This window comes from Rhincodon typus, chromosome 37 (assembly GCF_021869965.1).
Source record: "Rhincodon typus isolate 14 chromosome 37, sRhiTyp1.1, whole genome shotgun sequence".
Classification (NCBI taxonomy): Eukaryota; Metazoa; Chordata; class Chondrichthyes; order Orectolobiformes; family Rhincodontidae; genus Rhincodon; species Rhincodon typus.
In genome coordinates this window covers 9,402,192-9,417,210 of record NC_063368.1, presented here as the reverse complement: position 1 = coordinate 9,417,210, position 15,019 = coordinate 9,402,192, and positions in this window count along the sequence as shown.

Here is a 15,019-nt window from a genome sequence, read left to right as displayed (position 1 = left end):
TGTTCTGAGTTCTGAGGAAGGGTCACCGGACCCGAAACGCTAACTCTGTTTTTTACTTCACAGATGCTGCCAGACCTGCTGAGCTTTTCCAGCAACTTTGTTTTGGTTCTTGATTTACAGCATCTGCAATTCTTTCGGTTTTTATTAGAGATAGTATTGTTTTGTAGTAAAAGCCTCTGTAACTTGTTTCCTAATGAAGTTGGGACTGTGTTGCATTGGTACCGGTTTGTATCTGTATTGATTTGACCGTCTTGGTATAGTGCGATCCCTGGGCAAATACTTTCATAACATTCTGGTTGGAGTTGTCTAACTTGTTTTAAGGAGGAATGAGACAACCGTGGTCTGCAATCAGAATTTAGGAAGCTAAGTGGAAAATTAGCAAGCAGGACCTCAAAAGCAGCAATGTTTAGAATGCACCCAGTACCCTGCACTTGGGAGTACAGCAATAGGAGAATAAGTTTGATGATGATGTGGCAAGGAAGTTGGTTCAGAAAGGAGAGCCTGGGGATGGGGCCTGTAAATACTGGATGGGATGCACCTTAATGTGGAGTGGCAATGATTTTCTGGTGGGACATTTTTGCTGGTGCTGTTGGGTTTTAAGAATACAGGGTAGGTCATTTAGCACTGAGGTGAGGAGAAAAATTCTTTACCCAGAGAAGGGTGATCCATTGGAATTCTCTGCCACAGAAAGCAGTTAAGGCCAAATCATGGAATGTTTTCAAAAAGGAATTAGATATATTCATTAGAATCCCTACAGTGTGAAAACAGGCCATTTGGCCCAACAAGTCCACACTGACCCTCAGAGCATCCCACCCAGACCCATCCCCTATAACTCACCTAATCTACACATTCCTGAACACTATGGGGCAATGTAGCATGGCCAATCCAGCCCATTCTACACATTTTTGGAATGTGGCAGGTAACCAGAACACCTGGAGCAAACCCGCACAGACACAGGGAGAACATGCAAACATCACACAGACAGTCACCTGAGGGTGGAATTGAACCCAGGTCCCTGGTGCTTATGAGGCAGCAGTGCTAACCACTGAACCAAGTGCCATTCTTAGGGCTGAAGGGATCTAAGGGATTAAAGGAAGGCGGAAACAGGGTACTGAGTTGAATGATCAGCCATGGTCATATTGAATGGTGGAGTAGCCTCGATGGGGAGGATGGCCTATTTTTGCTCCTATTCTATAATTTTCTGAATGTCCTTGGCAGAGGAATAGGGACCTGGTGGACCTATTCAGCTGGAATAAAATCAGAAATGGAAATGGAATGCAGAAAATTAGTCGATTAGTCAAGAAGTCAGGGGAAATAAAGATTAGAGAATTGAACAATAAATTGGCAGTACTCAACAGTATCTGCTTCAATGCAAGGGTGAAGCAAATCCCCACAGGCTATTCAGCCCATCAAGTCCACACCAACCCTCCAGAGAGCATCATACCAAGGCCCAACCTATCCCTGCATTTCCTATGGCTATGCTACCCCTCCCCCTGCTAGCCTGCACATCCCTCAACACTACAGGCAATTTAGCATGGCAAATCCACCCTAACCTGCACACCTTTGGAGTGTGGGAGGAAGCCAGAGCACCAGAAAGAAACCCATGCAGACACAGGGAGAATGTGCAAACTCCACACAGACACAGTTGCCCGAGGCTGGAATCAAACCCATGTCCCTGGTGCTGTGAGGCATCAGTGCTAACCACTGAGCCACCATGCTGCCCTGAGTTCATTGTAGAATTGTGGCAACATGAGATCATGGTCATTACACAAACATAGTTTAATTAGGGACAGAAATGGCTTCTCTGATTTGACTTATTATTGTCACATGTACTGAGATAAAGTGAAAAGTATTGATTTGCATGCCTTCCAGACAAATCATACCATACATAAGTACACGTTCCTGGTTTCAGGATTTTCAGATGAGACAAACAGCAGCTTTCCTGTTGAGTTTGTTGTGGCTGTGAGGGCCCCTGTGTTTGAGATGCGGTGGTGATATTCAGAACTGGAAATCAATGTCACGATTGGCAGAAATCTGGAACGTGCGGCCTTGGGTCTCAGAGGGAACGCTAAAAGACAAAGGAATTGAAAAAAGGACGGACAGTGGCAATTTTATTCCATGTAATGATTACAGCTGTGGGGAGGGAGTTAGAAGGATCTTCAAAAGCAACTATAGGGACTGGACAAAGGAATAAAAAAATGAGCAGACGCACTGATAGGACTGAATTATAGACCTCCAACCTGTCAGACTGAGTTAGAAGAGCTAATTTGTAGGTTGTTTAGAGAAGTGCAGAAAAATTAGGGAAGCAGTAGTCAGGAATTTGACGTACACAAAATTTGACTGCTTCAGTGTGGAAGGAACTGGGGAAGCAGAATTCTTGAGGCACATTCAAGGACCACCTTTTTGGCCAGTACACAATGAGTCCAACAAGAGGGGGTGTGGTTTTGGACCTAGTTTTAGGAAATGAAGCTGGAGGAGTGACAAAGGAGAGCGTTTTGGTGGTAGCTTTTAATTATTCATTCACGGGACGTCGGTATTGTTGGATGGGCCAGTATTTATTGCCCGTCCCTAGTTGCCCCTTGAGAAGGTGGTGGTGAGCTGCCTTCTTGAACCGCTGCAGTCCTTGTGCTGTGGGCTGACCCACAATGCCATTAGGGAGGGAATTCCAGGATTGTGACCCAGCAACAGTGAAGGAACGGCGATATATTTCCAAGTCAGGGTGGGGAATGGTTTGGATGGGAGCTTGGAATTGGTGGCGTTCCCATGTAACTGCTGCCCTTGTTGTTCTAAATAGAAGTGGTCGTGAGTTTGGAAGGTACTGTCTTAAGATCTTTGGTGAATTTCTGCAGTGCATTTTGTAGATGGCACACACTGCTGCTACTGAGCGTTAGTGGCGGAGGGAGTGGGTGCTTGTGGAGATGGTGCCAACCAATTGGATTAGTTGTTTCTCACAGAGCAGGGTGGCAGGGATGGGGGGATCCTCACTCATTAACAGTTTTCCACTGCAGTTTTACAATTAATTGGCCTAGTCAGAGCCAAAGAATGGTCCTAACCGAGAATGACTGGTGGATGACTCCTTTATTAAATGTGAGGTGCAGACTGGACAGCTGTTTAGAGTCATTAATGGGATTTGCAGTCAAGAAAACACACGCATGTAGTTAGCTATTGCTTGGAAGACATTTGACTCGTGCTCAGCATGCAAGGCAAACTTTAAGCAATCACAGCTTATTTAAATTCTGAAATGTTCATTGGCTGAAGGCTATCACTTTCTATTGTCTGTGAGCAAGTGCAGCCATAGCACAATGAATCGTAATGCCATGTGTGTAGGATCAACATGAAATTCAAACCCTCAAACAGAATGGCTACAATTTCTCTGCAGGCAAATGTGTTTCATGTGATGTTTAATTGCGTTCTGTGGACACCACTCCATATTTAAATAGAGGCACAAAATCACTCAAATCTTAGTGCCATAGAGTCACACAATGATTACAACATCGAATGAGGCTATTCAGCCTATCTAGTTGTCACCAGTCCCCTGCAAGAGCAGTTCATCGAGTCCCACTCACTTTACCCTTCCCCTGTAACCCTGCACACTTTTTGTCGTTAGGTGCTTATCCAATTCTCTTATGAAAGTCAGGATTGAATCAGTCTCCCCTATAGTCCCAGGCAGGGCATTCTCGAACTCATTGCATAAAGTTGTTGCCTTTGGTTTTTTTTGCCAATCACCTTAAACTGATACCTTCTGGTCCTCAAACTCCTCCACCAAGAGGAATAATTGCTGCTTGTTTAGGTAAAGTCAAGTCACCATTGCCTTACCAGGCAATAAGGCTGCTCTGTCACTAGAATGAGAGAGAGAGAGAGACGTGACTACGGTTGATCTAACCTGAGGGCCACCATACCTCAAGTAAGGGGAGAGTCCTCTGTAGTAACTGAACCCACACTGTTAACATCACCCTACTTCACAAAGCAACCACCCAACTAACTGAGCTAAACCAACACCACTGCTCAGGCTATTGAATACCTCAATCTCAAACTTCCCTTCTTTAATGTGAGGGGTAGAGATAAGGTGAATGGCAGGTGTCTTTTCCCTAGGGTCTGGGATTTTAAGACTAGGGGGCACATTTTTAAGGTGAGGGGAAAAAGATTTCAAAAAGAAATGAAGGGCAACCTTTTTTACACAGAGAGTGGTTTGTGTGTGGAATGAACTTCCGGGGAAGTGGTGGATGTGGATACAGTTACAACATTTAACAGACATTTGGATAAATACATGAATAAGAAGTGTTTGGAGGGATATGGGCCTAGCGCAGGCAGGTGGGACTAGTTTAGTTTGGAATTATGGTCAGCATAGACTGGTTGAACCGAAGGGTCTGTTTCAGTGCTTGTATAACTCTCTAGCTTATTAACTGAATTAGCTATAAACAGAAATTTGGACTTCTAGGATAGTCAAGCTGAGAAACAGAAGAGAGAATTTCTAGATACAAGACTCCAGCGTTGAAATCCATTAGAATCAGAAGAGCTGTAACCTTATGTGCTTATTCTAGCTTCTTATCAATGTATGTGGTAACCACTAAATAGTAAACCAATAGAACATGTTAATACTCTTGGGAAATGGTTTCAAATCCTGTTATTTCACTTGGTTTGAATTCCAGTCATAAATATGTGAGACTATGCATTTTGGCAGGATGAATATGAGGTATGAGTTTTATTTAAATGGAGAAAGAGGCAGCACACAGGGTTTTGAGGGTCCTGGTGCATGAAATCCAGGAGATAGGGAGGGCAAGTGGAAAGTTGGCATAAAAACTGGGGCGTTTCTTGAGGAAATTCCGAGCTGCTTCAGGAGCTTGCAATCTCCTACAGTTAATTCAAGCACATGTGAATCCGTCAATGCTGGTCAAAGGAATTTGTTTTTTGTGAAGAAAGCATCGTACTTCTAACAAGCACTTGACACGGCACAGAACATGAATAATGCAGAAAAGGGAAATGTTTTCATCTTGTATTCATCAGAAATTGGGCCAAAATTCAAACAATCATAATACATGAAGTAAAAACAAGTAGGCCACTCAGCCCCCTGGGGTCTGCTCTGCCATTCAATAAAATCGGGGCTGAAATGATTACTTCATAGCCTGCCTGCCCCGATAACCCTTGACCCCTTTTGTCAAGAATGTATTGACCTCCACATTAAAAACATCTGCTTCCAGGCTTTTTGAGGAAGAGATTCGAAAGACTCATGGCCTTTTGAGAAAAAAAAGATTTCTCCTCATCTCTGTCTTAAAAAGGAGACTCCATGTTTTGAAACAGTTGTCAGTTCTGAGGAAGGGTCACCGGACCTGAAACGTTAACTCTGTTTTTTCCTTCACAGATGCTGCCAAACCTGCTGAGCTTTTCCAGCAACTTTGTTTCTGTTCCTGATTTACAGCATCCGCAGTTCTTTCGGTTTTTATTTTGTGTGCCTTGTGCTTTGCTTTCGATTCTTCCACAAGACAAAATATCCTTCCTACACCTACCCTGTCAAGATCCAAGATCTTACAATCAAGTTGCCTCTTCATCTTCCACAGGCCCAGCTGGTCCAACATTAGATATTTTCCTCATCAACCTGTTCAGAGATGTTATGACTCACCTCTGGACCAATTAGGACAAGCTCAAGAGGTTGAATAGTGTACTGTTCCTCCCATTTCCTGAATTTCTGTGGAGATCCAGTAGGCTAACAAGGCATTCTGTATTGAGAGGAAATTATTTTCAAAAGTATTTTTTAAAATGTAACAGTCTTGATACCGTCATTTTTCAGATGATGCAAATGTCTTCTGGGGAAGGTGGAACCAGTCAGTTTTATGTAGGAATGGGGCCAGTGTTGGGGAGTTGGATAGACATCGGTCCTGACTAACAACCCAGCAAAAACTCTCAAACTAATCTGGTCCTCTGTTGCAAACCTATTGATGTCCAGGCATGTTGAGGGAAACAGCTACTTTTTTTGTTAGTTCACAGGCTAGGGGTATCACTGGCCCAAAAGTTGGTGGTAAGTCGCCTTCTTGAACCACTGCAGTCCATGTGTTGTAGGTACATACGTAATGCTCGTTTGGAGAAAGCAACAGGTTTCTGGCTCTGGTAATGCTAAAAGAAGAGTAGTTCTAGTTTAGGATGGTGCAACACAACACAGCAGTGAGAATTTGTTAATGTAGGTGCTTTTGGACCAGGACCCAAGAACAGCAGGCGCAGGAACAATGGGGGAATGGGAGCTGGGATGTGGGCAGCAGAGTCTCAGGCCCCAAGAGGGTGGAACCTGAGGGGCTGGCCACAAGTGAAGCAGTGAAATAGATGCCCATAGTTGAGATGGTTGTTGTTTTTTGAAAGTTCCCACAGACCGCTCAATCATTTGAAAGAGAGAGACACGATGCATGGCGAGTTGTAACATGAGGGTCACCACACCTGAAGGGAGTGGGTTTAAGAAGGTCAAGCTTTCGTGGTTACTCCAGCTGGTGCGGGAATTGAACCCACTCTGTTTGTGTCACTCTGCATCACCATCTACCAACGGACCCTGCTGAGAGGTCCCTTCGCAAATAGAAATTACCCCCTGACCCTTGCACATTGACCTTTGTGAATATCTGGGTGAAAGGAAGTAGAGTGCAGGATTGGGGAGGTTTATAAAAGCAGGTGGAATGTCAGTATCACTAGCTAGGCCAGTATTTATTGCCCATCACTAACTGCTGAGACTCATTTATTGGCCATCCCTAATTGCAAAGGGGACAGTTAAGAGTCAAGCACAATATGGTTGTGGGTTTCGAGTCGCACAGAGGCCAGGCCAGCTATAGCAGGTAGATTTCCTTCCCTAGAGCAGATTAGCAGCCAGATTGGGTTTGATAACAGTTGACACAGTCACCATGAGGCTAGCTTCTTATTCCACATTCCCTTTAATTCACATTGCTGTGAAGGGATTGGAACCCATGTTGCCAGGATGTTAGCCTGGGGTTCCCGATTATAGGTTCAGTGATATAACCACCACCTCACTTAACACTGTGTTGGCTAATATAAAGTGACCACAGGAATTTGAATTACCTAAACTGCTAACTATATCAACAGCAAGGCGTAGAGCTGGATGAACACAGCAGGCCGAGCAGCATCATAGGAGCAGGAAGCTTTTCTGATGAAGGGTCTAGGCCCGAAACGTCAGCCTCTCTGCTCCTATGATGCTGCTTGGCCTGCTGTGTTCATCCAGCCCTGCACCTTGTTGTCTCTTATTACTTGTTAACTTGTCTCAGAAGGGCGCAGATTGGGCTTAAAGGGCCAAAACAGATGACTAATTAAAGCAGTACAATTGTTAATTTCCATTTTAATTGATGTGATAGATCAACCCTGAGCCACAGCTGAAGTTTATGTTCATTTTCCTGTGAATTAATATTCTGCGGATTGAATTTCAAATAAATTAGACCATCTTGAGGTTTTTAATGTTCGGAGCAGAAAATGGTACTTTGATTTCCAATCTGTCACACACAAACACACACACACACACACACACGCACACACACGCACACACACACACACTCTTACACACAAACACGCACACAGACACACACACACACATACACAAACACACACACAGTCATATACACAAATACACACACACACTTACACACAAACACGTACACAGACACACACACATATACACAAACACACACACAGTCATATGCACAAACACACACACACACACGTACATACACAAACACACACACACACGCACACAGACACACTCTTACACACAAACACACATACAGACACACAGACACACACACAAACGTGCCCAAACACACACACACACACTCACACACACACACAGACACACACACTCCGCTCTGGGTGCAATAATCTGTCATAATTACACCCCCATGTAATATCGCAGGAGAGACTGTAGTACAGAAAGAACCTATAAAACCAGTGCTCACTTTTACGAGCAATGAGTCACTTAGTATGACTGAAAAATTAGATCCTATCTCTGCTGACACGATGTTGTACTTTACAGTCATTCACTTCATGAGGAAATAAGTGAAGGGTTCAAATCGTTCAATGTGTCCCATTAATTTTGTGACCCATTCCTCCCACAACTCCCGCTAAGCTACATCTGCACCAACTCCTTCCACTGACAATGTCCGGCTTTCAGATCTCCCCTATCATCCTCTGCCCTCACCGCCCCCAATTTCCTGGCTTCTCTCCACTCAGTGAACAGACTCAAAGGAATTTCTATAAAATCCATTCTTTTACGGAATATGCTGACAAGGCCCACATTTGTTACCCACCCCAAGCTGCCGCTTAGCTGGTAAAACCATTTCAGACGGCGGTTATGAGACAGCCACATTGCTGTGGGTCTGGAGTTACATGTAGGCCAGACCAGGTAAGGACGGCAGTTTCCTTCCCTAAAGGGCATGAAGGAATCAGAGGATATTTTTTGACAGAAGTCGACCAATTGTGAGACCATTATTGGTAATCTAACAGCTTGCACCCCCAACAAACCCCTGCACCTCAGTTTGTCCCTCCCTCCAAATGGCCCCCTCTTCTTGGTCACCCTTTCACCAACTGTAGTCCTTCCTTCACAACTTCTCCTCTGCTCCCGTCCAACTGCCCCTTTCCAGTGTCATTGACTCCAGCTCCTTACCCCGCCTTCCTCACTACCCATGGATTTCCCCACTCCCCCACGTGGGAAGTCCACCCCTCTGTCCTGATTGTCGCCCCCGTTCCCGAATCTAACTCGCCCTCCATCTCCAACCCTCCCTCAACAAATGCCCCTCCTCCCTCATGATCACCCTCTCTCCCAGCCATTGGCAGGGAGACAGGAAGTGGCAGAGCCAATTCTTCTTGAGAATGCAGGCCCAGACGGTGTGTAAATGTGAGGGCTTTGGGGGTGTGTGGGGTGGGGTGGGGGGTGTTGGTGCGATGCAACTCTCAATGCAAAGGAGCCCGCTGCCCTTGGAATTGGTTAACGTGTCCTGGAAGCAATTTTCGCTGCACCTCGGCAGAACAAATAGGCTGATAAATTGCACAGAGAATCCTTACACAGAGCAATTACACTGTCACATTGAATAACAGATCCCAAGTGTTACAGCTAGAATTGCTGTGCCATTGTCTAGAAATTTCAATAACACTGTTTCCATACACCTTCTGGAATATTCCATCAAGCTCTCTGCAGCTGGAGTCAGTGACTGGATGGAAATTACTAAAATCATTTCCATAACTGCTACAAATCTGAAACCTCCAGGCTTTGGACTGCTCTGTTCATTTCAGGTTTGAGCTCCAGGTGCCAATCTCTCTCTCCCTTTGAAAGCTATGGCTGTGAGTCCAGTCTCTGATTGCCAAGTCCTGACTGTTACAAAAATATCTTGCAAATAATCGGCACTTTTGGTGGCCTGCAGGAGACCTCGAAGCACTTTACAGCCGATGGAGTGTATGGGTGCTGCTATGTTGTACAAAACATGGCAGACAGCTTGTGCACTGCAAGATCCCGCAGTCAGCAATGTGACGGTGACCACCAGACAATGCACTCCTGTTGATGTCAGCTCAGGAAGACTGTGTCCGTCCCAGAGACCGTGTCTGTCCCGGAGACCGTGTCTGTCCTGGAGACTGTGTCCATCCCAGAGACTGTGTCCGTCTGGAGACTGTGTCCATCCCAGAGACTGTCTCCATCTGAAGACTGTCGATCTGGAGACTGTGTCCATCCTGGAGACTGTGTCCACCTGGAGACCGTGTCCATCCCAGAGACTGTGTCCATCCCAGAGACTGTATCCATCTGGAGACCGTGTCTGTCCTGGAGACTGTGTCCATCCCAGAGACTGTGTCCGTCCCAGAAACTGTGTCCATCTGGAGACTGTGTCCATCCCAGAGACCATGTCCATCTGGAGACTGTGTCCATCCCAGAGACTGTGTCCATCCCGGAGACTGTGTCCATCTGGAAACTGTGTCCATCCCAGAGACCGTGTCCATCTGGAGACTGTGTCCATCCCAGAGACTGTGTCCATCTGGAAACTTTGTCCATCTGCGTCCAGGAGGAAATGTCCATGGAACATTATCGCTGTATTACTGAGCATGTACTCCAGAAGCCCAGGCTAAGGGGCTGGCTGTAATGATTCAAAGTGGCCTAATGGTACTTCACTGGGTTAGGAATCCAAAACCTTATTATGGGTTCAAATCCTTCCATGGCAGATGGTGAAATTTGAATTTAATAAAAAGCTTGCCTAAGGGTATCCACTGTCCATAAGAAATAGTAACAGGAGTAGGCCTCAACCCTGCTCTGCTGTTTAATAGGATCATGGCTAACCTGGCATTCCTCATGTTCACTTCCAGCACTTTTCCTGTAGCCCTTGATTTCCCGAGCTGATCAAGAATCTATCTGTTTTTTGTGGCTCAGAGTTCCAAAGACTCACAACCCTCTGAGAGAAGAAATTCTTCCTCACCTCAGACTTAAATTGGTGCCCCTTTATTTTGAGACTATGCCCTCTGGTCCTAGACTCTCCCATGAGGGGAAATATCTTCTAAGCAGTTACCCTGTCAAGCCCCTTAAGAATCCTACAATTTTCAATGAGATCACCTCTCATTTTTCTAAACTCCAGTAAGTAGAGTCCCAACCCTTCCTCATAAGAAGATCCCTCCATCCTAGGGATGATCCTAGTGAACTTTCTCTGAACTGGCTCCAATGAAATGACATCTTTCCTTAAATAAGGGGATAGTATTCCAGATGTAGTCTGACCAGCATCAGTTGCATTAAGACTTCCCTATTCTTACACTCCAGCCCCCTTGAAATAAGGTCCAATTTAGAAACACAGAAACACAGAAGATAGGAGCAGGGGGAGGCCATTCGGCCCTTCGAGCCTGCTCTGCCTTTCTTCACGATCATGGCTGATCGTCCAACTCAATACCCTAATCCTGCTTTCTCCCCATAACCTTTGATCCCATTTTCCCCAAGTGCTATATCTAGCCACCTCTTGAATCCATTCAATGTTTTGGCATCAACTACTTCCTGTGGGAATGAATTCCCCACTATTTGGGTGAAGAAATGTCTCCTCATCTCCGTCCTAAATGGTCTACCCCGAAACCTCATACTGTGACCCCTGGTTCTGGACACACCCACCATCAGGAACATCCTCCCTGCATCTACCCCGTCCAGTCCTGTTAGAATTTTATAAGTCTCTATGAGATACCGCCCCCCTCATTCTTCTGAACTCTAGCGAAAACAATCCCAACCCAGTCAATCTCTCTTCGTACGTCAGACCCGTCATCCCTGGAATCAGCCTGGTAAACCTTCGCTGCTCTCCCTCGAGAGCAAGAGCATCTTTCCTCAGAAAAGGAGACCAAAACTGCAGACAATATTCCAGGTGTGGTCTCACCAAGGCCCTGTACAACTGCAACAATATATCCCTGCCCCTGTACTCAAAACCCCTTGCAATGAAGTGCCATTATCCTTCCTGATTCCCCGCTGTCCCGGGTGCTAGCTTTCTGTATTTCATGTATAAGTGCCCCCAGCCTCCCTGCGTTACAGCCTGATTGTTGTAAACACCCATCTGTTTCATTAATGTCCTTTAGGAAAGCAAAGTCTGATGTCCTCACCTGTTCCAGCCTACATGTGACTCCAAACTCACAGCAATGTAGCTGACTGTTCACTGTCTTCTGGACAAGTAGAGGCGGGCAATAAATTCTGGCTCTGCCAGAGGCTCTGACAACCCATAAATGATAATAAATCCCACTATGGCAGCTGGGGAAATTAGTTTTATTTATTCATATGTCGTTGGCTGGACCAACATTTATTGCCATCCCAGTTAAGAACCAACCACATTGCTGTGGGTCCGCAGTCACATATCAGCCAGACCAGGAGGGGATGGCAATTTCCCTCTCCAATAAACATTAGCTTCTTTTTCACTTGTGGCACATGGGCATCGCTGATATTTTTATTATTTGTCCCTAGTTTCCCTGGAAAAGGTGGTGGTGAGCTGCCTTTTTGAACGTCTACAGTCCATTTGCTATGGGTAAACAGTGCCACTGCGGAGACAACTTCCAAATTTGACCCAATTACACAGAAGGAACGGCGATAGATTTTCAATTCAGGATAGTGAGTAATTTGGAGGGGATCTAGCAGGTGGTGGTGTTCCAATGTATCTGTTGCCCTTATCTACTGGGTGGAAGTTGATTTGGAAGGTGCAGTCTAAGGATCTTTGGCGAATGTCTGCAGTTCAATCTGTAGATGGTACACACTGCTGTTACTGAGCGTCGGTGATGGAGGGAGGGAATCTAGAATATGAACTTTCTCTCAATGGGGTTGACCATAGCAATTTTCATTGATTCTTGTTAGGAAATTTATTGAGGTCACTGATGCTTTGGGTGAGGAAAGAAATCTTTCATCTTTACCTGGCCTGGCTTACATTGCACATCAATGTTGTTAACTCTGAAACAACTTGGCAAGCCTTTCAATTCTAGTGTAGCAAATGCTGGTGATGCTACATACTTTCAATTAAGTCTTGCTTTTCTTGTTGAGAGGAGTACCTCAGCATCTCCCAGTCCCAGGAGGACGATATGAAACTTATGCTGTAACTCGCACTTTCTCTGGGATGCTTGTAACACATTAACTGTGAGTGTAGGAGTTGGGACGTCATGTTGAGGTCGTCCAGGATGTTGGTGAGGCCTCTTCTGGAGTACTGTATCCAGTTCTGGTGTCGCTGTTATAGGAAGAGTATTAATTAGCTGGAGAGGGTTCAGGAAAGATTTATCAGGATGTTGCTGAGAATGGAGGGCTTGTGTTACAAGAAGCTAGATTGGCTAGGACTTTTCTCACTGGAGTGTAGGATGTTAAGGGGTGACGTTAGAGAGGTTTATAAAATCATGGGGGGTATAGATAAGGTGAATGGCAGGTGTCCTCCCCCTAGGGTGGGGGTTTTTCAAGACTAGGGGGCATATTTTTAAGGTGAGAGTAGAGAGATTTAAAAAAGACATGAGGGGCAACTTTTTTTACACAGAAACTGTTTTGTGTGTGGAATGAACTTCCAGAAGAAGTGGTGGATGTGAGTATAGTTACAATGTTTAACAGACATTTGGATAAGTACGTGAATAAGAAATGATTGGAGGGATATGGGCCAAGCACAGGCAAGTGGGGCTAGTTTAGTTTGGGAACATGGTCAGCATGGACTGGTTGGACCGAAGGGTCCGTTTCCATGCTGTATGACAGTATGACACTATAACTGTGGTAGGCAATGGCCTAGTGGTATTATTGTTAGACTAAGAATCCAGAGACCCAGGCAACATCCTGGGAATCTGTGTTCGAATCCTGCCATGGCAGATGGTGGAATTTGAATTCTATATTAATCCAGAAATAAGAGCTTAATGATCAAAATGAAACTGTTGCTGATGATCAGGGGAAAAACCCATCAGGTTCACTAATGTCCTTTAGGGAAGGAAATCTGCCATCTTTACCAGGTCTGGCCTACATGTGACTCCAGACCCACAGCAATGTAATTGATTCTTAATTGCCCTTTGGGTAATTCAAGATGTGCAATAAATGCTGGTCCAGCTAGTGCCACCCACATCTCATGAATGAATGAAAAGAAGGACAAGGAGCAAGAGTAGGCCAAATGGCCCTTTGAGTCTGCTCTGCCATTCAATAAGATCACAGACGCACAGATAGGGCCAACTTAACAGCCAGTTTGCTTGGTCCTGACAGCATAAATTAAGCTAAATTGGTTCAATTTACAACAATGGAAAACTAGAAATAGTAAGAAAACCACCTCGCGCTGGCAATTTCTTTCTGCCGAGCCTGTCTGTACCTGATCATCGCAAGCGGTTATATAGCTCTGCCTCATTCAATTTTATTTAAGGAGTGCATACAGCACGATCCCAGGAGACTGCTGCTGTTATCACTTTCATCAGTCTTGCCTGTAAGATAATATTGCCTTGAGTTTTAAGCAAGGATCTTTCGTCAGTTGCCAGCCCCCCTATTGCCTCGGGGAGCTCCTCAGGTAAAAATCCAACATTGCCGCACAAGTTGTTCAACATAGCTGTTTGCCTGTTACCTTTGTTCATACCAAGCAGTCATATAAACTAGGGATCTCTAAGGTTAATTCTCAACTGGATCGCAGCGCTTAGCAAGACTAAACTCCCAGCTTGTTTAAAAAGACGGCAGGCGGGCTGTCTCCTTAAGATTCCTTCTGTAATAGGGGGCGGCACAGTGGCTCAGTGGTTAGCACGCTGGCTCCCAGCACCATGAAACCAATGCTGACTGCCCACCTGGTTCACTAATGCCCCTTTAGGGAAGGAAACTGCCATCCTTACCTGGTCTGGCTTACACATGACTTCAGAACCGCAGCAATGTGAAACTTAACTGCCCTCTGGAAAATTTAGGGGCAATAACTGTTGGCCTAGCCAGCGACATCTACATCTTGTGGACGAATAAAACAAAATTAGCAGCTTTAACATAACCTGTGGCACTACACACACAGTGCCACCTCAGTTCCCTGTCTGAAGGGAGGCCTGACCAATACAGCCATGATTACTGCAAGGGGGTAGGTCTTGAATTTACACCAGACAGGACAGGGATCGAATGTCTGATCCACACTAATCGCTAAGACCACACCACCTCCCCAACTCATTGAGTCGAAGATATTATGGCAACAAACAGGGAATGGTTAGGGGTTTTGGGTCTGGGTGGGATGCTGTTCGGAGGATCGGTGTGACCTAAAGGGCTGAATGGCCTGCACACTTTAGGGATTCTATTCTATTCTAACACAGTTGTCTAGAACAGTGGATAATAATGGAAGAGGCTCCAGTTGTCTCTCTCTCTCCATCTTATGGCTGACCAGGACAGCTCAGAGACAGGGACATTTACCCATTACACTACAACAGCTCAGAAACAGGGGCATTTACATATTACACCACAACAGCTCAGAGACAGGGGCATTTACCCAGTGCACCAGGACAGCTCAGAGACAGGGGCATTTACCTATTACACCACAACAGCTCAGAGACAGGGGCATTTACCTATTACACCACCACAGCTCAG